This window comes from Paroedura picta, chromosome 1, assembly GCF_049243985.1.
Source record: "Paroedura picta isolate Pp20150507F chromosome 1, Ppicta_v3.0, whole genome shotgun sequence".
NCBI classification, from domain to species: domain Eukaryota; kingdom Metazoa; phylum Chordata; class Lepidosauria; order Squamata; family Gekkonidae; genus Paroedura; species Paroedura picta.
In genome coordinates, this window is record NC_135369.1 from 79,935,069 (window position 1) to 79,956,105 (window position 21,037).

Here is a 21,037-nt window from a genome sequence, read left to right on the forward strand (position 1 = left end):
TCATCGGGAGAAGGCAGCCTGATCACCTGCCCCCCCTTTCCCCAGCTCACTTCCCACCTCCAGAAAACACAAATGGGGTGGTTTTTGTCTGCCTGAGTTGTGAGAAGGTTGGACATGGTAACTGTAGTCCAAAAAGACATTTTGTGTAAATGGCTGGCTTGAAAACAAGGTGCTCAGACCCCTGTATGATCAGGAGAAGGCTGCTGGTCACCTTCCCCCCCTTTCCAGGCTCATTCCCCACCTCTAGAAAACAGAAAAGGGTGTGTGTTTTGCCTGCCTGATCCCAAAAAGACAGTAGACACTTTAAAGATTTTATTTCACCTTTGTTAATGTAGGTTTGTGGTCATGCTACATCATGGACCGTGCCATTTTTTTAAACAAACCTTTTAAACAAAAATTACCCAGAGCAGGAAATAGAGAGGGGAGGGTGGGTGCTAGGGCAGGACAAAGCTGCCAATACTATCACACATTTCTCCCACCATACGGGCTTATCCCTGGTTGCTCATTGGTTGCTCACTGATGGTACGTGCGATTTAGGGTTGTGAAACCAGTTTTGGTCAATTCTCGAGCCAGTTACTGGACAGCCTCAGGATGCAGATGACATCATGTGTGTATCCAGGAACATATTTCTTGTGTGGAAATGGTTTCAGTGTCATTTGGCCCTGTACAGCCACAGCCCCTGTTGGATGCTAATGTCATTTCATCAGGCTACTCTGCACAGCCATAAACATTTACAGATGTTAACTGGAATTGATGTGCTCTACTGGAAAATTAAAATCTATTTTAGAAGTCTGAAACACTGATTGTGAATAGAAAAGCATGAAAGAGATAACAGTACAGACAAAGTTTGAACAGAAGTGAGGAAAATGAAAGAATACCCAAAGTAATCAGTTGTGTGGAAGGGTAACTCAATGCACTCAGCTTGACAGAACATGGTGGGCTTGTGCTATTTTCCTTTTCCTTTCATTAACATTCTTAAACACAAAACCTCCAGAAGTTCACTAATCAAAGAGGTCGCAAATATCAGCAAAAGTGACTCAGCAGCTTTTGCTTGCTGAATCTTTTTCAGAAGTTGCATTCACCCAGCTGTAGTCTAGACTCCCACGTTTCAGCTGTTCTTTCTAGCCACACGCAGGAAGTACTGATCTTTTCCTAATTAATGAATTTATTGATTATGTGTGTGTGTGTATTATATATATAGTAGTGTGTATAAACATTAATCAGAATCCATCAGTGCAAATAAAATACAGGTAGGTATTCTGTTTTGTTTTCTGACAGCCCAATACACATCTCAAATCTGATTCAGATATGCCATTTGTCTGTGGAGGGAAAAGAGTAACAGGGAGACAGATGTTTCTCTCATCATTTTTGTTCTGGGACAGACATTGCTATTAAGACATGTCACCATCCTCCAGGGCCACAGATACAAATGCACAGCAGGACAGCTGTGTTTAAATTATCATTGTAATTTCCACTGGGGCACAGGGTGGTTCCCCCCCCTCCCAGAAACAGTGTACTTCATTCAGAGGCACTCATGCAACATAACCTTTTTGGGGATAAGTGTATCTGGCAGATTTCTCCCCTATATTCATGTACAAACAGATCTCGTTAGCTGTATATCAAAGCAATAGCCAGGTGTCTTAGTTTAGGCTCGCCTATCAGGGTGGTTGGAAATTTAAGCAGTTCGGCAATGCTTTAGACATCTCTAATTTTCTCAGTCCTCAGGTTTGTTTACCAGTTATTTCCCCAGTGTCAGACAATTCTCTTTCTAAGGAATGGCACTTTGGCTGCATCTGAAGTTAAGGATCGCCAGATGCTTTTGAGTATAGATTAGCTTTTATTTAAATGGCTGATAGGATCTAGCATGGCAGTCTTAACATTTTCTGATCAAGGATCCATCTTTAAGCCTACTCTGAAATAGGAGACGCGCTTTTAAAGCTATTCCTAATCATCTTTCTCCTATTTTCTCTAAGATAACAAAGTGCATATAAAGCAGAAGAGCAACTATTGTTACATTAATTTTGTACAGGATCTAGTTACATATGATGAAATTCTTTCTTGACACACTACTATTAAAGGAGCTTTGTCCTCCACGATGTATTTTTTCTCTGTCTCTTTTCTAAAAAAGGAAAATGGTGGCAATGCTACTTGTCACTAGTACACCCACTTTAGGGAAGGATGTAACCCAGTTGTGGATCCTGGCCTTATTGCTGGAAAATTTTCTAGAACATCAATTTGGGTTGCCTACTAGCCTGAAGAAAACTGTCCTTTCTCTTTAATAGAGGCTTGAATTGTGGAAATGGGCAGTTTAAATTTTGCATAGTGTAGAAGTAAATAATGTGAACTGATAAACAACATCCCAGTAAGTCTTTGTTAAATTTTAAAGGGACATACCTCTTTTTTCTCTCCAAGGTAACTGGCAATCCTGTCACAAATCCATACAAAGTTCATTATTCTAAACTTTCCTAATGTCACCTTATAGGACATTTGGGTATAAATATGATGCAGATATAAGTGAATGAATATTATCTCAGAACCTCAGTTCTTTAGAGTGCTATAGAACAGTGGTCCCCAACCTTTATTAGGCTGGGGACCGGCAGGGCATCGGGTCGCGCCCGCAGGGACCGCGCCCGCGCGGGCCACGCCCATGCTTCGGGCCGCGCCCGCGGATCGGGCCGCGCCCGGCCGCGCCCGCGGGCCGCACCCACGAGCCGCGCCCGGCCGCGCCCGCGGGCCGCACCCGCGGATCGGGCCGCGCCCGCGGATCGGGCCGAGCGGGCGCAGCCTGCACGGGCGCGGCCCGGCCCTGATTCCCTGCCCGCCCTCCCGCGGTAAGTAGCTTCCCGGGCCGCAAGCTTGCGGCCTGGGAAGTTTTTTACTGCGGGGGGGGGGGGCGGGGAGAGGGAGCCGCGGCCCGGCGCCATGGCCTTTGCGGCCCGGCGCCGGGCCGCAGCCCGCAGGTTGGGGACCACTGCATACAATCAAGACTCTGCAATGTTCCTTATTTTGAAATGCTGCTCTGTCAAACCTGGCACTAGTGAAACCTTTCAAATATGCAGAGCAGCTAAACTGGTATCAGACTTCTTGAAGCACTTCCCTTAAAAGAGCATTCTGCTGGAATCGAGCAGTAAATTAGCACAGGAAAATGTAAGTTTTACAGGCACGACACACAGGATTTCCTGCTCTAGGTCAAGAGAAGCACACCTTCCCATTGTCCCAGTTTATATCACAGAAAGTCTTTGTGCTTCCCTGTGGATACCATCACTTCCACTTCTGGTAACTAAAGAAAACATTCCCAGGAACACTTCATATTAGAAATTATGTACTTATTTAGGGTTATGTCGGGTTAATAGATTTGACTATCTTTTTCTACTAGATAAATGTTAACTACTTTATACCATCCAAGTTTTGCAGGACCTGCATCTCACTGAAATAGCACAGGTCCGTTGTGGTGGAAGCAAAGGATTTTGTGGTGTCTCTTAGCCTCAGATGCCAGAGGGGGACGACAGAGTCAGAGAGATAAGCTGATTTTGCACTTACTTTGTTTTTTCTCTTGTGGATCCTGCTGAATTCAGATAGATTTGAACTCAGGTCTTCCTCTATCTCTCCCCCTCATTGAAACAGAAAGTGTTCTGCACTTGATTGGGAAAGCTCAGAGCAGGGAGGGGAGCCAAGTGCAGCAGGAGTCTCTTTCTTTTCTTGAAAGGTGGGGGGGGGGGAGAGGATTGGAGACAGCAGAGGAGGGGGAATAAATCCAAGAGGAAAATCTCTGCTGAGATAAGTTAGGGCTTCTGGAGCACAGTCACTAAGACAAGCCTTGCAACTGGAAACCAGGAAGTCTTTGAACTGACACCCTGGCTAATCAGGGAAAACCGCTTTGCTATGTCAGCATTGGAGACACGAGACAGGAATTTCATTCGCAAAACGCAGAAATCTGCACATTTACTGATGCCGATTTTTCAAATATTGAGGTTTATATCCACTTCTGGTTATCGTGGGGGAAAGGCAGAGTCACTCTGGATCAATCATACATGTTGCAGAGGGAAAATTTACAGCACCAAAATCAAAGTGGAAATCAAATTCAGTGTAGACGATAGGGATTTATTCGAGCTGGCAGTGGGTAAGTGCCGTGCAGACTACACCATAGACAGGCCAGGAGACTTAACATCCTTTTCTTTTCTACTGCCTTGATGCTATCCTTTTGATCTGTAGATTTCTACACTCAGGGAAATCTGCTTCCTTCTGGCTTGGCACCTTTTCTCCACACTATGCCAGACTTCTCTATCTTGGCACCATGAGGACAGGACATACTATCCTGCATCTCTATCCAGCCTCACTAGTTAGATTAGATTAGAATCCTATCTCTGCCATATCCAGGCTAGAATGGAGCTCCTTACAATAGAGGACTCTTATTCGTTTGTAAAGGTTTTTACCCCCCTATATGCAGAGAGCTCTAGTTTGTTTTTTGTTTTTTTTTTAAATGGAAGAGCATTCAGTCATGTGATTCCTCCCATTTTATAGTTCAGAAGCAGATTTATTTTCATATCTGTGTGAATGAGGCCTACCAAGATGCTAATCAAAACTAGCAGCCACAAAGCTACCTATGTATACATTTCCCTGCAGCCTGACCTACCTCGTTTCAATGACTGCTGCCTAGAGAAATATATTTGCAACACACAGGTATACCACAGTTAAGCCCCACTAAACTAAGGTTGACATAATGCTAGTTCCCAAATCCAGTCAGTTTAATTTGTATATTACAGATATTGGATCAAGATAGGTGGCCGTGTTTGTAGCAATATCTAAAGAACTAAGGAGTGACTCATAAAAGCTCATCCCACAAATTTTGTTAGTTTTTAAGGTGCTACTATTATGAACATTGTTTGCTAATTTTGCAACCTGAACATTTTAATTACTAAAATATCTGCCATTTGTTTTTGTCTGCTCCAGCAACTACAAAGAAGACTAGGGAACAATCACAGGAAGCATCTTTATACACGACTGTTTATTCATACCAGCATGTGCTCATGCTTTCTTCTTAGATAAGAAAGCAGCAAGCACAACAAGGGAAGTTGTAACTTCTCTCATTGGCTGAGATAATGGAAGGTGGGAGTGGATTGTTCTCACTAAGCAACTGGTCATAATACCAGTTGCCTTGCATCTCTGGCTCTAAAATGACTAGAGACGTCATTTTATTTATTCATTTGGTTATTATACTTTGCTTTAAATACCTAAAATCTTAAAAATTGACCATACCAGCTGATTTACCATCAGACATTACTGCCTTCAATTTCTGGGGTTTTTTTGGTGGGGGGGTACAGCCATATAAAGAGAGCCCATTGATGTTTCATTTCAAGTCATTGTGACATTCATTGGCCCCATCAACTAGAAATTCTAGCTGCCCTAATGTATAAGCAGCAGGTTAGACATACAGTAATACATAGGAGGTTAGCATCATAGCAAATTAGGGCCAAATAATAAAGCATAGGTCAAGTGGTTTGTGGAGCACTGACAAGCTCTGAGTGGGGTAGGGACAGATCATGGCTGAGGACTATAGCATGTGGATTTTCCTTTCTTTATCACACACCTTGGGAGTATGTAAAGCTCAAAGTCAGGAGCACAAAATAAAAGCATCATAGAGGATGGACCTAACATAGTTCTTGAAAGATCCATGCAATCCAGCATTCACAGGTTCTTGCCCTATTCCATGATCCTGATTCGATTTTGGAAAATGCAACAGGGTTTCCTCCTCCATAAGCAAGTGGGTACCTGAATTCCTGTCTTTTAGCAGACCTATTTTCTCGATGACTGTTCAATACAATACTAGGGTGTATTCAGGGCTGGTTCCAGGTTTTGAGGGGGGGGGGACAAGTAGAATGCCCAGGGGTCTTTCTCTGCCCACCACCAGGTGCCTCCACTCATGCCTCCTTTCCTTCCCACCCATCTGCATAGTCTCCATTTGCTTTCCCTGCTTGTTCATTCACACTCACAGCCACCTGCAGGACCCATCTGCCTTTTCCTCCACAACACTTGATAGTGCTTACTATGAGGGATGCTTCTCAATGGCTGCTAGGAGTGCTGCTACTGTCTACCATGAGTACATCTTTCCTCCAAAGCTATTGGACAGCACATGCAGCCAGGAATGCAGGTGATGGAGCACTCACAAGCAATATCCAGAAGACATTTAGCATTATCTCACACTTCCAATAGATCTGGAGGGGGGGGGGGGCTATAAAAACCCTGAACCAGTGCCTGGTTCAGTTATTGTTCCTTTAAAATCCATTTAGACTCCTTTCACTGCAGTTTCAAAGTACCTGTTGCAATCTTATTTGTATGTTTAAAGGTAGAACCCTGTCATCATGAAGGTAAAATACTTTCTTCAGGCTCATGAACATGGTGTTAGGCAATCTCACCTTACATTGAGAAGTCCCAAGTAACAGTTTTATAATAAGTAACAAATAGTAAAGTCAGTGTAGCATAATGATTAGAGTATAAGATTTATACTGGGAAGATTTAGGTTCAAATACTTGTTGAGCCATGACATCATTGAGTAATTTGGGTGAGTCACTCAGCCTAAGCTGCCTCACAGGTTGTTGTAAAGTTGCTGCCATCATGGGGTGGTTTTAACTGGGGGTTTAATTACTGTTTTATGGGGTTTTATGGTGGGGAGATTTTTTTGCAAACTGCCATGAGCCACTTGGGATTGGCAGTATAGAAATGGATGTGATGCAAGGAGATACAGGTAGAATGACCCATCATGAGAACTCTCCCCTTCACAATCACAAATGTTCTAAGTGGGGGGCATTTGCTGTTAGTTTTCCCATCTGGCTGCAGTCCCACACACATTCCATGCCATCTCTGATGAGCCTCCAACTCTCAGGACTAGGTTGGGTTTTACTTTGGGGGGGGGGAGGTTGCTAGGGGACAGGGAAATGACAAAACTCTCTTCCAAAGATATATTATTTTGGGTTCTTTTGCAGCGAATTTAGTATTACCCAGGGACCACGCTACCTCTACCCGAGACACTTTGAATCTATTCTGTTCTCAGTTGTGCTGTCATTTTAACTTGCATCTAAACGTATAGGTCATAGATATACATTACATACGTACATCATGATTGGATTATGTTTCCTAATGAAAGCCCGCCCTATAAGAAAAGTTCCCAAGTTGGCTGATTGGTATTTAGGCAATATCTGAAAAATACAGCATTGTTTTTGCAGGAAGTTTAATCTCTTCACACCACCCAATTGGTTTTATTTTTTATTTTTTCCCCAGAATTAAATGTTGGAATGGTGAATAGAATGCATTTATTTGTCAGATCACGAAGTTCTCATAACATTTCTCAGCCTTAATAACACATCTGCTCTTAAAATGTGGTCTCTTGGTAATAGCTGGCTGAAAGTGTCTGAATTTAGGGATTATTTGAGACAACAGATTTCCTTCTATTTGGAATTGAATGAGGCATCTGCTCCCTCACCGTTGGCTTTGTGGAATATTCTCAAGGCAATCATAAAAGGGCAGATCATTTTGTACATTATAGGAAGGAAAAAGACCTCTGTTGGTAATTATGAGGCTTGGAAGGATGTATTGGGGTCCTGCAAAAATATTACTTAATTGCTTGAAAAGTGGTTACTTCACAAATTCTCCCCTAAATCCCATTTCATATCACAAAGAAGTCGATTCAGAAGAGAACACCAAAATACTACAATGCCTATCACAGCTTGTTGAAAGAAAAGGAGATGGAGGGGGGCAGCAATTGGAGTTCTGCAATATATCTCAGGGGAAAACACAGAACTGACTCTAAGAGATAGGCCAACTCAGGGTGCATTGTTAGTCACGTCTCCTTGGAGAAATTGTATCTTTTCTGCCAATATTTATGCCAACTATAAGTACGGGGCAGGGGGAGGGGAAGAATTTAAAAAATATATTGTGGTTTACAAAATCATATGCAGTCTTCCATATATTGAGGTAGATGTTTTAAAATAATGAAGTCAAAATAAAAAGCAACCTACAATAATCTGATGTTTTAAAAAGTGCAGAGAGCCATAGTAATACTCAGATAGGCTTGCTAACTCTGAATTCGGAAATTCCTCGAGATTTATGGGGAATGGGGTTTAGGGAAGGGAGGAAGCTCAGCAGGGTCATCATGAGTCCACCCTCTAAACTGGCTACTTGTTCCAGAGGACCCGTTCTCTGGAGGTGATTTGTAAGTTCTGGAAAACTCCATACCTTACCTGGAGATTGGCAACACAATGTAACTTAAAGCTGGAAGGGGACCCTGTTACTTATTTTGCTTAGTTTTGTATTGGGCTAGCAACTGGTAGACCCCAGTCAAATCAATATTTCAAGCTGCCAGTGCTTTCTCTGATTTTTTTTTACTCCCTATGCTTCTTGAAAGTAGTCAAAGCTGATTCTACATGGGCAGAAATGGCCAAGATAAGTTGACCAGATTGTCCCACTTTTGGAGGGACATCTGGGGGTACCTGGCAAATTGTACTTATGTTGAAATTAAATATATATATATTACAAAACTATTTTTGCATTCTATGCATTCTATGAAACTTTTTGTTGCTCCATATAGACCAAATTTTAAATTAAGAACTCCTCCCCCCCCGTCAATGTTGTGCTGCTTTACCAATGTTAAAATCTGGTCACCTTAGTCCAAGAGGGTGGTTATATAGAAGCAGGGCTAATCCCCACTTCCACAGGCTGCAGCCACTAGGCAGGCCCCCTCCTGGGCCTGCCATGGATCAGGCCCTCAGTTGTCCTGGGCTAAGGGAACACAGGAGAATCTGTATTGCCTTAGCTGTTGTGGGAGCCAACAGGGCCTGTTGCACAGTAGGCTCATGTGGACAGGGAAGAGCCAGCTCCTTCCTGCCATACGGTGGCCCAGAGGGGGCAAAAAATGCCCCGGTCCACTTCGTGATAACGTGCCACATGATGGGATGAACTGGACCAGGGCATTTTTTTATTTTGCAGGATAGTGCATCCTGGAAATAACCCCCCATAGCCCCCCTGTGCGGTGGATACACTTACATTATTCATGGCTGAGTGAGGTGATTTGTAAGGTGAACGCTTGCCTCATCTGTTGATCATTGTGTTGATCATTCCTCATCGCAATGCATTGATTTCCTATGTCGTGTGGTTCTTGTGATTTCATATCTCATGAGATTGCTAAATTTCTAAAGAAAATTGTAGAACCAGTATTTTGAAGGAGAACCATGGATACCCAAGCAGCAAAATAGTCTTTAGTTTTTCTAGTTCATTCAAAATCAGAATTTAGTGTCTGGAAGATGATAAAAATCTCTATTTATTTATCTTTATATTTATATACCACCAGTCCCAGCAATGCTGGCTCGTGGTGGTTTACATATAATGAATTAAAAAACCCATACATCCTAAAACAAACATTCCAATATTCAAAATGTCATGGTATGAAAAGATCTCATGAAATTATCACAAAAATTTTCAAGTGGATTTCTGAAGCGGCAAGCTAACTGTTTAAAACCCTGAGTAGGTACGGTAACCTTTCCAAACAAACAAATACGTAACATGAAAACAGAAAACTCTCTATAGTGATAGTACAATGTAGGTTAGGCCAGAGACTGAAGAGTACAGAAAAAGAGAATTCTGCAATACAGTGAGAGCTGACTTGGCAGCTCTGGTTTGAGAAATACCTGGAGATTTTGAGGATTGAAATCTAGGGAAGGCAGTTCTAATTCCAAGAGATCTCCAGGCCCCACCTGGAGGCTGGTTAGCTATTTCCTATAATGTAAATTAATGAGCAGGCTTTAGGAAAAGTAACTTGAGTTGCCACCCTTTCATCACTATGCGGAATGCTGCCAGCACATAATTCATCTTTCATTTTGCTAGTAATTATCATATTTCTTATATATAGGCCTTTCCTCTGCTTGGGACTACAAGCTTGCATTTTTACTTCTTGAAAAAAAAACTCTGTGCAGCTGTATCAATGAACCCTGGTGTGAAACATGTTTATGAAAAATGACAATACTTTTTAATAAATGAAAAGTACAAAAGAATCTGGAAACAAAATGTTAAGAGCTGAAGCAAAGAAATAGTAGTTCAGAAATACACTACATAGCTTTTCCATGCAAAACTTTGAGTCCAGTGGCATCTTTAAGACCAATACAGTTTTATTCAAGTCCATGCACACTTTTTCAAAACACTTATGTATTTGCAAAAAGTTCCTGCACACAAATGCTTATACCTTGTAAAAACATTTTTTGGTATTAAAGGTACCACTGAAGGCAGACCAACATGGCTACGCACTGGAATCCAGCTTTTCCACGGGGACTGAAAAAAACCTTTTTGAGAGAGGGGGAAATAGTGCATAGATGAAAGGCTCCCACTGTCTTGCCCAGCCTTGTCCTTACATTTGTACACTTGGGGCATGTGTACATGAAAAGCTTCTATCGTACCTAACTTGTGAGAAATAGTATTGCTGAGGGGACAGTGGGATAATATGCATAATATATTTTGTACTTGGAATGCTGCTGCATGATTTATACATTAAATACACATCCCAAAATATTTCATATTAACTACATTGACTGACAAGGGACCACATGGCCTGTATAGATAGCTGTTCTTGCAGTATTGGCGCAGCGCCACAGATAATGATGGTTATGACATTATAGCAATACAGTGGTATTTGTGCTACATCTTGAACAATAATATGCTGATACATACTAACCAATAAAATGTGATTTCCTCCATAGCATATATTGGCTCCTCTGTTACAGCATTAAAATGTATCCCTTGTTTTGGAAACGTAATTGCCTGCCCTAGACCTTTTGACACAGGAATGGAGTAAAACATGCTAATATAGTAGGCTGGACCTTAAGTTGCTCAAGCTCACAAGGAAAGTCAGAGACACTTCAAGGAGGAGGGGAAAGGAGTAAAACTGCTCTGCTTTATGTGAGCACAATGTCAGGACCTGCTTTAGCCCAGCACTTATGTGCAATGAACCTCCTCCTCAATGGAGGATCATTTGTAGTACCTGACACTCAAGATCCAAGGGGATCTGAAACCCTAAACCCATCATACAGGAGGCAGCTCTGTCCAGAGAGCTGGCAATAGTGGAGGACCAACTGGACCCATCTGCTGTTGTAACCCCAACAATCACACCAGGATTCCCAGATGTGGCTAAGTGGACCAGAGAATGGCATGCATTGCTAAAATATCCCATTGCATGGTTGTACATTGGAGGAGTAAATGTTGCTCTAAGTCTTGCAAGGATCAGAGCCCCTACTTGATTAAAGGAATTGTGAGGCAACAAAGAATTGTAATTTTTATTTATTCGAGATAGAAAGGTTTAGCAATAGATAATTTAATAGTAAATTGTATATTGTTGGAATGGTATAACATTTAGTCTTTGTTGAGTATAGGGTTATCATTTTTTATTCCAGTCATGTTCAATGAACAAATGAAAGTTCCTTCATAGTTTACTAGCTTCCCAAGTTGTTGGGATAATAACCTATCAGCATCTTTAAAATGGTAGAAAACCACCAACATAATGTAGCTGTCTATAATGAATCAGCCTATTAGTCCATCAAAGTCAGAATTGTCTGCTATGATTGGCAGCAGTTCTCCAGGATCTCAGGTAGCTTCCACATTGGCTACTACCTGATCCTTTTAAGTGAAGATGCTGGGGATTGAACCTGGAACCTTCTGCATGCTAAGCAGTGGCTCTTCCACTGAACTCTGCCTTATATTGAATCAAGCCACTGAGGACAGTATTGTCTATTCAGAATTGCAGTGGCTCTCTAGGGTCTCAGATGGAGGACTTTCATATCACCTATACTACCTGATCCCTTCAAGTGAAAATGCCAGCAATTGAACCTGGGACATTCTGTATGCCAAGTAGATGCTGCACCACTGAGTATCTCTCCCCTGAACAAATCTTGAGTTTTGGTCAAATAACATAGAATGAAACTGCCATTATTCCTATTCTTTTGGATCAGACATGTGTTAAGTTATGCTGTTGCAAAATTATGACTTATAGTGGAAGGCAATATTATAGTGGAAGGCCACAGCACTGATAAAACTGTTCTGACCGGGCAGCAATATCAGGGCTCTCTCAGCCTCACCTACCGCACAGGGTGTCTGTTGTGGGGAGAGGAATGGGAAGGCGACTGTAAGCCGCTTTGAGCCTCCTTCGGGTAGGGAAAAGCGGCATATAAGAACCAACTCTTCTTCTTCTTAAGTCCATAACCCGTGATAATTTTAAAATGTGTTGTAATATTGATCGTATTTACTCTTAATTGTTTACACTCGATACTGCAACTTTAAGTTATACTAAAAATGGGGAAAGGATTTGCATGTCTGTTTGGATGAACAACAGTGGTTATGTAATGATGCTGTCTCTAAACTTTCCCCTAATGTGACAGAAAATTCTACAAAGACATTATTCCTCACAAATTAGCAACAATATATAAGGATTTGGGGCAAAGCCCATTGTATCCAGGTATACAATGGGCGCTAGAGCTTGGCGGTGGGAAGAGGAAGGAGCTGTTCAGTCTGTAAGGGCATGGGGTTGAATGTGTGTGTTTTGTGGGAGGTTGTGGTGGCATGGTGACAAATGAGGACATGGGTGTGGAGAGAGGGGTGTCAAGAACCTGTGGTTTGGAATGCTCATTGAGTGTGGGAGACCTTTGGGAATTGTGGCACAGTGGTTATAGATGAGCTTTTCAGAGCTATGTCTTCAGATATGTGAAGGGGAAATCAGACTGGAGACTTCCTAGGGGAAGATTACATGGCAGCCAATACCTCCCAGTTCTGTGTAATTTCCCTTCTTGTGTGAATTAGGCCACAGACACTGCCCTAATGTCTCTCTGACTGCACATGGGGTAGTCACAGTATACAGGTGTCCACCTTGCTCCTTCTGTCTACATATTTTCACTGTTGTAAAATGTTATGTGCCCACATGCTTCTTTCATGGTTGCTCCTTAGAAGAAGAACTGGATTTTTGTACCCTGTTGTTTACTACCCAAAGGAGTCTCAAAGCGGTTTACAAACACCTTTTCCCTTCGTCTCCCCAAAACAGACAACCTGTGAGGGATGTGGGGCTGTGAGAGGTCTGAGAGAACTGGGAATGGGCCACAGTTACCCAGCAGACCTCAGGTGTCTCAAAGCAGATTCCAACTGTCTTCCCTTCCTCTCCCCATAGCAGACTCCCCGTGAGGGAGATGGGGTAGAGGGCCTCGAATGGAAGCTGGCAACCCTAAGAGGAAGACTGTGCACAGCAGTCTTGACCTTAGTAAGGTTTTTTTATACGTTTTTTTTATTTACCAGGCCAAGCTTGAAAAAGTCACTTTCGTTCCCATGTGTCTCCAGCCATTTACTTATTCACTATTTACAGTTTCAGGCTGTAAATAGTCTTTACTTAGATCTTCCTGCACTTTCCAGACTTACAGGACTAATGTTGGTCTGTGTGTCTGCACCCCAGAATACAAACAGTTGCTGGTAAGGGCTGCCCATAGCCCATAGCCCTGGACGTATTCTGCATGGAGCCAAATAAAACAGTTAAAAACAGCTCAGTTTAGACCGCTTTATTATATTACAATCGTTGTTCTGCATTGAATATAGTCTGTTGAAAAACTACCTTGCAATGCTCTCTGCATGAAACAATTCATAGCCCTGCCCCCTGTAGTTTTGCCAACTCCGCTTTGTTCTCTAATGCAGTCACTAATCTGCATAACTAAAGACCTTCTCTGCATGGCTTATAGCCCGTCACAGGCAGGCAGGAGAGAAATGGATCGGTGAAAAGCATCTTTCAGAAACAACACTTAAAAGACGCTTAAAGCACCGAAGAGGCAGATCACCATGCAGACCAAAATCAGTTTTGCGGAGTAAATTAACTCTTCTGTGCAGAGATCAGAAAAATAATGGTGTATTTAGTGAGTTTTCATCAGCTTATCCATCATGCAGAAGAGGCCCAGGAGGGACGCACCCATATCACTCCCTCCCAACTGCAGTCTGTAAGCCTCCACCATAGGAACTAGATCACTGCTCATCTCCAGATAATAATGATCAGCTCTGCAGGCAAAAATGGCTCATTTGAAGCCCGGACTCTGAGCCATTGTACAATTTTGAAGTCCCACCTCCAAACCTCCAGGAATATATCCCACCCAGGGGTAGCCAACCTCCAGATGGGGCCTGGAGAGCTCCTGGAATTACAGCTTATCTGCTGAGTATAAAGGTCAGCTCCCCAGGCAGAAAGGACTACTTTGGACAGGGTTGTGGTACAGAAGAAACAGTTAAGACCTCCCACACTGGTTGTTGCTGAGTTGAAAGACTTGAAGCCTACTACACAGGGTGTTGTGCAGATGGAACAGGAGACAAAAGAACCTCCACAACAGCATCCAGTTTCATTTGCAGAATAATGCTGTGCAATAGGCCTCACATCTGCACATCTGTGAAGAAGAAATACACATGGCTTGGCTGTGTCTAACCTCTAGCAGGTAGGCATGCCCACACCCATGCCCCCAGAAATACCTCCCTCCCCTCAGTCAGGGCCTGTCAGAGGGTCTTTCACAGCAGGCCTGAAGGGAGGGGGGAGGGAGAGCACTCACCAGCCTCCTGCCAGCTCTGTTAGTGTTCTGAGGCAAAGGGAGGGAAGTTACAGTTGGATGCGACGGTTAGGACAGCCTTGGGGTGAAAAGGGCTGGTGCAGCCGGTCCAAGCCTCTGTTCTCACCCCCCTCAGCAGCCCTACTGACCTCCTCTTCCTGTGGTCAGGGGCAGACTGGCAGTGATGTCTCCAGATTGCCCCTGGGTGGGCGAGCCCTGTCAGAACTTTGGTCCAATGATTGGGCCAAAGTCCTGAGCGGGTGTGACCTGTCTGAGGCAGGGCCCAATTGGACATGCTTTGCACATCCCGATTGGGCCCTGTCTCTAATAGGCCATGCCCACTCTTTGCCCACTTAGCTTTTAGCGAATTATTATATAACAGTGAGTCTGCTGTTACAGATGTTCAGGATCATTGTTGAAGATGTGGTTTGTCTAATGGCAACTTTATATTCATTATTTGGTCTTGCTTTAAAAATCCAACTTTTCCAGCAATATAAGTTTCAATCAATAATCAGATGCTATGAAGTCACATTAGTGTAGATTCAAAAGTTATTCTTGTAGATCTACTTGGAAGATATATATTCTCAAATACAGAACAGGTCAATATTGGCTAGTCTAGCAGAAATGCCTGTAGCTGTTAACTGAAAGATCTATTTAAAAGTTGCAGAATTCAGGAACATTTACTGAATGGTGGACACTATAAGGTTTTAGAACAATACATTTTTGATAAAACTTTGCCTTTTGCTTTCTATACATTACCATAACAATAATGTAGTTAATATTTTCTGTTATAATAACTTCATGTATTATGTTTAGTACAATTTCTAGGATTAATGCATTTTGCAGTCTATGTGTATTGCTTGAATTATTATTTTATATACAAATATAATTTATAGTTCATCTTTGTGGTTTGTGTACAGCACCACATGGGAACTGCACAGTCACAGGCCAGCTATGGAAAAGATTTATAAAGCTTTCTAGTAGACTAGGAGTGTCCCTTCTCCCTCTGGTGGTTTGCTACCAAAGCGATCACATGGCCTAGAGGAGGGGTACCATTCCTTTTTTTGTCGCCGTAGAGAGAAGATCTCCATCGCTGTTCTGTTTTTTCCCTCACCTCATTCTTGAGGCTGAAGAGAGTTCCCCCCTCAAAACTTCCCATTTTATCATCCATACTCATCTAAACAAAGAACAATCTATATTTAAGAAGTAATGTTTCTGGATTTGCCTCATGATTGGCCAAAAAGCCATTCTTGGTGCCTTAACTGCTTAGAACTTCATGAGCAATTGCCCTCAATAACATGCATGGACAGAACTAGATTCAGAAGAACTCTTTTCAACACCAGCCTGTCTACAGGCTTGTTCCCCTCTGGTAAGAGCTGAGGAGACAGAGCATTGGACTTGCTGGCTCTTTTCAAAGGCTTTGACTGAGCACCAGCCTACATAAAGGCACATACTCCTCCATCCCCCACCCCCTGTTGAGGTACGATGCACAGAGCCCAGGTGTACTGGCTCTTTTCAAAGGCTTGAGATTCATCCCCGCCCCCCGCCCCCCCCCCATAATAAGGTGTGATTGATGGAGTGTGGACTCACTGGCTCTTTTCAAAGGCTTTGACTTTGTCTACTCTAAGAGGAGAAACTAACCTCAACTTGAAGTCGAAAACACCTGACCAGGACCAAGCTGGATACCAATAATTCCCTTCTCCCATTGGGCTCACTTTGAGGTCAACAATCTTGACACATTTGACATCGTCTTAAGTATTAATGCTGAAGTATTAAGAATTGGTGCCACCTCGAGGTTGACAGTCTCAATCCCTTCAACAGTGAAGAATGCAAAACTGGTCCAAGGTCACCCAGTGAATTTCCAGAGCACAATGCAGATCTGAGGTCATAAACTGATATTTTAACCACTACATTCCACTGGCTTTTGCAAAATGGCTGCTGTTGTATATTAGTAAGCATCCAGAGAGTCATTTAAGTTGTGTGGTGTCAAGTCACCCAGTGGTTCCTGCTAGTCCTGGCCCCTATACGTACTTCCTCAAAAGTCTTAAAAGGGTCCTGTCACCTCCCTGTACCAGTTTGGTGTAGTGGTTAGGAGTGCGGACTTCTAATCTGGCATGCCAGGTTTGACTCTGCGCTCCCACACATGCAACCAGCTGGGTGACCTTGGGCTCACCACAGCACTGATAAAACTGTTCTGACCGGGCAGTGATATCAGCGCTCTCTCACCCTCACCCACCCCACAGGGTGTCTGTTGTGGGGAGAGGAATGGGAAGGCAACTGTAAGCCGCTTTGAGCCTCCTTCGGGTAGGGAAAAGCGGCATATAAGAACCAACTCTTCTTCTTCTACTACTGATAGAAACCAAGTCTGTTGTCATTGCCTAGCAACAGTCACTGAGGGTATACATTGCTTAAAGCTACAAACACTCATTTTATTGTTTGGGTTTTGTAAAAATTCCAGTGCAAATCTGGTGTGTTTCTGAGGTTTGTAGAAAGGTCTGTCTTGTCCTTTACACAGTTCCAATATCCAGATTTAAATATCATCAGATCTGGTTGATTGCAAACCTGTTATCATTATCTGACATTTTAATGTAAATATATAAATCAAATGAGAATGTTTTCTTTCATGACTTATGATATTATACATATGGGACAGAGTTACTGAATGGGAATCATATTGGGCCTTGTGAGTGGGTTGTTTAGTCTTTTGCTTCACATCGCATGTGTATGCTGCATTATTCCACATGGGAAAAAAGACCTGGGATAGATGAAGTATCTTTTCCTTTATGGGTGGCAAAACAGCTCGGGGGATGTGATTACAGCAGGAAAGGATAGAGTTAAGCAATTCTTCCTCTACACTCTTGCTGTCAATTAAAATCACCAAAGCTGCTTTTGAGTAGAAACTCAACCCATCAACTTTTGTTCTTCTAACTCTATGAATGCCTGATAGTGCTTCTTCAAGAAGGTAGAACCAAACACATTTGAAAACATGCAATTTTTAGCAGCCCAGATGCAGTGGATTGGAAGTCAGAGTCAACAGGCAATAAGTGACCTCTGCAAATGTACCTAATTTCCCTGAGACCATTAGGATTATGAAAATAAATACAACCTCTAATGCTTTATAATGCCAATAGTTCTCCAGAAATTATTCAGCACTTAATGGCCAATTTAAGGACATTAAATATGCTTAACAATCAATTTAGTAGGTGTTATTCTGCTTCTGTTTATAAATGTCTAATTAAGTAGGTCATTTTGCTGCATGGACCTTTCTTTTTGCTGGCCAACTGCAGCACTTAAACCAAAGCAGTAAAAATAATTGCCTTATAAAGCTTCTCTCATTGTTTTTTTTAAGGGGGGGGGGGTAGTCTGTGTATAGTTCTGCCATCTACCTTTCCCCAAAACTCTCATACTTTCTCCGAAAGGACCTGCAGGGATTTAGAGTGATGCAAAGGAGAGCAGAGCACCACATGGCTTGGCAGAAAGGTTCTATAAAGTTCTGTCCTATAGCTGTGGATACAAACTCAAGCTGGTCATGCACAGAACTCCGGCATGTTGAGCCCACTAGCCCTCGGCATAGCCAAATGTTTCAGCAGCTGCCCTTTTGTCCTGTTTCTTAAATAAACAAAGAAGAGATACAAATTAATGACCTAAATTTATGGCAAAGCACACTGCCTTCCCAGAGCTAGCCGCCTTAAAAGAACAGATGTTAAAATAACATTTTGGATTTGTACAAGTGTGTGTGTGTGGGGGGAGGAAACAACTTTTTGTGTGAACACAGCCTTGAAATAACATATAGAAAATAACCTTTACAAAAGTCTGTCATTGTATACCCTTTGCTATTGCATCACAAATTGTGCGGTCTTTCCATCCTGAATGGGGCATTAAAAATTATTCTGCACATTACGACTCTTGCTTTCACCACTCTGTTCTGCCTTTTCAATATCTTTGTGTTTCATATTCATTTTGGAGGATGAACAAGAAGAACATTATCATTTTATCTCAGTATTAAAGGGAGCAGAGATCTAATGCTGGAATCAGTTTTATACACTGTTCCCGAGGATTTTTTTCATTAAAAAAGAACTCTTTGTCCTATCCTTAAGGAGGCAGCCTTTACTCAAGAAGGATGCTTCCTTGATAAATCTTTCTGAGAGTCAAGTCAGTGAATGCAGAGATTCAAGCAAATGTTAATTATATCCAGGTGCGAAGTAGTAATTAAAAGAGATAAACCTTCAGCAAAGATACTGTGAAAAATCAAATGTAAAAAAGAGTGAGATGTAAAAAAAAATAAAATACATAAATCACATAATGTGCGTAAAGTCACATGTAGAGTTACATTATGGCAATGAGCGTTTTAAAAATCAAAACAGACTTTGTAGAAAAACCTAAGCTACATTCAGGACCAACCTGTCAATCCCATTACTGATTCTTCCATTCCTTTGTTATGCCATTTAAGTTGTCAATCAAGTAGTGATTGAAGCATGTATGCTTTAATGAGACACATAATTGCTAAATTATATAGATATCCTATTTAAGTAAAATATTTATGGACTGCGCTTCCCATATACAGAGCATATGAAACAGATTGAAGCAGTTTAATATACTAATTAAACATTAAAATATCAAAAATAAAAAGATAATCCAAACTGAACAGTTACAGATAAGATCTGAACAGCAGTCAACTTGCTGTAGCAGCCAGAAACCTTCCAAATCATATTGGTTTTCCAGCTCTTTCAACAAGCCTTGGGGAAATGCAAGTTCTAGCTTCAAGACAAAAAAGTCAACTGGAAGTCTTTGAACTACTGCTGTAAAAGCCCTGCTTCTTGTTTGTGACATTTTTAACACTTGCAATGAAGCTTTGCTGAACAAGTTCTGACCAACTGACTAAACCAGCACAGAGGAGCCATCCAGGGAGAAACAGTCTCTAAAAGATTGGTAGGTGCTTCCCACTTCCCTGAGTAGTGAAGAAATCTGTGGGTTATTTTTCCTTTGACAAGAGAAAGCACTGGACACTTGAGGTGTCTTTATAATATCTGATTTATTTACAGCAATGACTTCTGCAGTTGCAAATCTCTCTGCCCAAGTTTGATCATTGACAGTTTCTAGCTTTCTCTTTACCCCTCTCCCAAATTCTGGATGCTCTACTCCCAAGGCTAGGGAAAGATTCCAGATCATTATGAACATCTAGCTTTTCTTACATTCCTTGGTTGTACTTCAGATAGGTCAAGGCCACTTAAGCTGATTATTAGCCAAACTCGCCATAGTACATTGGTCACATGACATGAAGGCTTTCAGTTAGAATTGTAACTCCCCCTGGATAGATTCAAAATAATCTAAATTTCTTTCAGGTATTATTTACAGAATTGCACATGTAACATTTTTCAGTTTAATGCAAAATGATCTTGTGAATGCCCTTTAGTTTATAAGAGAATGCCACACAGGCTAAACCAACAAGATACTGAGTGACCTGTGACTGGTGTTTCTCAGAGTTTAAGAAATATGTAGTAGCTTCTATGAAGAGACCCATTTGGATCAGGGCCATGTCAGGGTGTAGGAGAAGAGGAGTCCCCCCCCCATACGTTTGGTAAATGAAACTGATCCTGCCCCTCAAATGGCTAAAGATGGGTATGCATCCCTCCCCAGGGCTAACAGAAGCAAGAAGAGTTCTCATAGGCAAAACTGGGTGAGATGAAGGATTAAACCCACTCTTTTCTTGTCGCCCAACCCCCAAACTGGACCAGAACCTGGTAATCTACAAGTTTCCAGGAGATAATTTGAGAGTCCCTGATCCCAGGAAACATCAGCTGCACTCACAAATGACAGTGGGAAGCCAGATTAACTGATCATAAATTGAAATCAAGAGATACATTTACTCATCTAATGCCAAGTGCATTTTGTTTATACCACAGCACAGCACACTCCATTTCCCTTCTTCCTCAGCAGCCTAATATACATTTTCTTGTCAAGCGTCTTGGCAGTCAGCTCCACGGTTTGCAAGATGGACTGAGAATTCCACAGGTGGACTGATTAGTGGGTGGCATTTTTGAGTTCTAGCAAGCTGTTAACATTATGTCTGTTTGCTTTAGGTACAGATGTGAAGTGATTTGACAGTCAATTTCAGAAGTGTGTGAATTTTTTTTATGTCTTTACGGATACTGTCTCTTATCTGCCACGCTGTCCATTGGGGGGAAAAACACCCTCAATCTGGTGGCTTCATACCGGATGGAAAAATATCCAAATGATTTGTAAGTGACAACAGTAGGATTGCAGAAGGGGAAGGGAATGTAATTCGGCTTAAGGCTCTGGTGGACATGGCCAGAATTCCATGATGGGTACAAAGAATCTGTTCCTAGGAAGTCAATTTTCTGTTTACTTCACACAACTTACCCGAACACAAGGTTGCATAACAAAAGCCATAGATGCAAGCAAGTGATGTTTGACAAGTGGAATTC